Source organism: Priapulus caudatus, unplaced genomic scaffold, assembly GCF_000485595.1.
Source record: "Priapulus caudatus unplaced genomic scaffold, Priapulus_caudatus-5.0.1 Scaffold458, whole genome shotgun sequence".
Taxonomy (NCBI): domain Eukaryota; kingdom Metazoa; phylum Priapulida; class Priapulimorpha; order Priapulimorphida; family Priapulidae; genus Priapulus; species Priapulus caudatus.
The window spans coordinates 67,161-71,216 of NW_014577519.1; the positions used below are offsets into that span (position 1 = coordinate 67,161).

At 41.0% G+C, this 4,056-nt stretch overlaps 1 protein-coding gene across 8 annotated transcripts in view; it reads right to left on the reverse strand.

The window, feature by feature from the left end:
- Positions 1-4,056, reverse strand: part of LOC106810616 (putative thiamine transporter SLC35F3) — a 48,800-nt gene that overhangs the window by 8,968 nt on the left and 35,776 nt on the right. The gene's annotated exons all lie outside the window — the stretch shown is intronic.

Below are 4,056 nucleotides of genomic sequence, written 5' to 3' on the forward strand. Positions count from 1 at the left end.
ATAATAATAATAGTATAAATCATAATATGTTCATAGCAGGAATTTTGCATTAAAGATATTGTCAATGAAATTTTGTAAAACGAACCAGACGAGTGTGACACCACAGACTGGGTGTTATCTGCGTGTCTATATAATATGCTATATAATTGCCAAACCCTACCTAATTTGCATAATTTTTTTTAAATATCAAAACCCCTAGCCCTTATTCATTCACATACCAAAAATAAGCAAATAATAATAATAATAGTGTGTCCACAGAGTCGCCCGACTGAGCCGGACGGCTCGATCGCATGAAAAATCGCGTAGTGTGTCCACAGCTAAACGAATCTAGAAAAAGCGCCTTAGAGTGCAGTGCGCACATTTGACATTGGATCGTTAAAACCAACCTCACGCCATGTAATGGCCATATAACGGCAGTTTGCACCCGCCAAGTCCTCAAGCACGCCAACGAGATTAGAGGTAAAAATACTCATTGTATCATGCGTAACTGCCGGGGGCTCTATAATTAGCTTCTGATAGAAGCAGGTAAGAAAAGAATTCTATTCATTGCACGGTGTATATGGAGATTGCTGTACCACATTATGGGTTTATATTCCCAATTGTGTGAAATCTACCGCATAATCACCACGGATTACATGCGTGGAATCAATGCAGAGGGTATTCACAAATGTTATAGAGATAAGGATCAATTACTCACGTGTACAGGTCAGGGGAAAAAAGAAAATTTATTTTTCGGGGGCTACTTTTCAAGCTCGCGTGGATGAAAATAGCACTCTAAAATTTGGTTTGCATTGAACTCTATGCAAATTTACGGGGGCTCTTTTTGGCATTTCCGGGGCTCTTTTTGGCATTTTGGGGGCTAAATCACCCCGAGCCCCCGTGTATTTTTTTCACTGGTACAGGTTGTCTTTGAATTGACTTGTACAGCACTTATGTGAAATTATTTTCATAATTTAGAGTAGGAGAATAATCTATTTACCCTATTCCTTCTTCATTGCGTTACACTTAACAAGAAAAGGTGTGCCATTACATGCACATATATACATCCATACAAATATGCACAATTCTTCTCGGTTTAAAAAATTGAACACCCTCATTATCCTTTGCATTACAGTGGAACGCTTTCAAAGTAGATATATTACACAAAACTAATGGATTGCAGTAAAATATAGTGCAGGTCTGTATAATATTTACCAGCAGAGATTGCAATACTGTAGCATGTATGTATGCATACAGACTATAGGTATATATTTATATACGTTATATGCACGTCCACTGTTTGGCTTCTTATAATTATGAATATACAGGAAAGGTACCAACTAGTGTAGTTTGTAGTCATAAAACATGTAGCTCAAGACCTTACCACTGTCTATCAAACATGATTAATCACCATTGACACCAGTGACCAATTTGACCAATGATATCACTTCTATTCACTGAGGAACGCAACATGTTAAATCAGTCCAATGCGATTTCATACTACGTATACAGTGGTATGTAAGCCTGCATGAATTTTATAATAATGGTTTACATAATTTCTTAAATATGCCCCCCACATACACCGCTGTATAGTAGATATGCCGCTAAAACGTAATGCCATTTTCCCCCTCACTTCTTTCTGATATCCACTGGCAGCCCAACATAAGAACATCTGTCTCAACATTTCAGCGGGTGGTTCAAGAATTGTGCAATATCATATTTGTGCAAGTGACCCATGAATTCTTCTACGCCACATTTGTGCGGTCGACCCAGGAATCGCACTTCCAATCAACCCCCATCAACTTTTTAGTGGGCCCAAGAAGTGTGCAACACCTCAATGTTTGAATGTACCACCGACGAAACATGCAACATCTCAACATTTGTACAGGGTGCCTCAATGTTTACCGACGGTAATGAGCTTTTCCCTTAAGTGATGTTTTGCGCCACATCCATCATCCTCTCAGCAGACCTCATCTACACGCCATCGATCGTGGCTTCCTCATACATTTGGCTATATCTGTACCCACCATGTTCCCGCACTACTCAAATGGCATTACTTGCATTTACCATTACTACATGGCATTTACTAAAAATTATCACTACGGCTGCGAAACTCAACGTTTCATTTACGTAAATCAATTTCTCAAACTCCCTAATTGACGGTCGATTTTTCCTTTAAAGTCAAGTCAAGTCAAGTCAAGTCAACAGCGGTCGAGTCACAAGTCAAGTCAAGTCATTTACTAATTTGCCCAAGTCAAGTCAAGTCAAGTCAAAAAAATTGCTCAAGTCAACTCGAGTCAGTTGTTAACTTCAACAAGTCATCTCGAGTCACTTACTCAGAGTGGCAGGTGACCATTTTTACCAAGAGCCATTTTATGAAATGTCAGATCCCCACTCTTGCATGTAGTTTGTTTAGTTCACTTTAGATAATTTTCTTAACTACTTAGTACTAACTGCATTCTTGTTTTGTTTTTGACTGTTCTTGTTCTATTTCAATTGTTGGCCAAGTGTCTTGACCGACCACCTGATGAACTCAAATTTTAGTTTTGACATGCATACAAATATTCCTAATCTTTGTTAGCAGTACTCTCTCTATACGCGCCGCCGAACGATTTTTGAAGTGGGGGTGCTCAATTTGTTACGCTCCACACTAGCCGATGCAGGATTTCTATGAGGGTGGGGTGGTGAGAAACAGGCGGGGGTATGGGGGTCCTCCGCCAGAAAATTGTGAAAATGTAGATCGCAGGAGAAGGTATTTGAGGCACTTTTGAGTACAGGTACAGGCTTCATTCTGACTACGACAATTCTCTTTTTAGTAGAACAATTCTTGCGCTTGCAGCGCGGCATTGATTGATATACGGATACGGGAGGGGGGGGCATTGTTTAGGTCGCGATCATTATTGGATATGTAGGGGTGACCACCGCTGGGATGAGGGCGACAGCAAAACTCTTTCTTGGAATTGTAAAAAAAAATCTGCAAAAGGTTTGTAACCTGCTTTGCCACGCAATTACATAATTTAACCCATGCCGTTTCGTACAGACGCGCGATTATTATACTTGACAATAATTAATTGGTAGGCTATATATGTCAAAATACTGTTGACGTGTACGCGAAGCGTGCAAAGGGGGTGGGTTCACGCGAAGCGCGGAAGCTCTAGCATTAATTAAAACGGGAGACGTAATAATCAGTGCTCTCCTCACTCTCTCTGTCTCTCTTTTTTCTCCTCACTCTCTCTCATTTAATTTTATGTGGCGTCAAAAAGTGGGGGTGCTCGAGCCCCCTTAGCCCCCCGTTCCACAGGCCCTGCTCTATGCATGTCAAGGGACCACACAAGACTTGCCCCTAACACACTAACAATAGGTCCGAAACTACTCAAGCAATCAATGCACTGCTGTCTGCACTACATACGGTCCAGGATCGTCAGATTCTGCCATGACAGCCACAGTATCACTATCAGTCAATTAATGAATATCAATAAAATTGATTCAAATAAGATGCAATGACTGCAGATGACACGACTCTGGAAATAGACTGGAATCCTGATCACGCAACTCGCCGTAGTTGCCCGCGCGCGCACGTACCTGTCAACGTTAACTTGACTACGACCACATACGGCCGTACCGTAACTTTACTTTAGCTATAGGCCTACTTTCGCTGATTTTCAAGGTACACGTACATGTACGTACGTCGTACACTGACACCATATCGCATGCGCATGAACTGCTGGAGCCAGCGCATGCGATGAAAAACAAACATGTATAGCCCATGTCCTCATCCATCAAAATGTAAAAACAAAACATTTCAAAAAACAGATTAAACTTAATAAACAAATATTAGCAAATAACAAAATATTGTTTAATCTGTAATAGTATTTGTCATGATTTTTAGCTAATTTCTATCATGGACTCTTCAGGCCCGTAGCCAGCTTTCTATTGGGGGGGGGTTCGTTTTTCAATGTTGGCAATTTGCTCGGCAGGGGCGTGTACAGGATTTGTACCAGGGGGTGTCTAACCGTACCCCATAGTTGCGAGCACGCGAAGGGGGGGGTCTGGGTAAGAAATTTTTTAAAATTACAC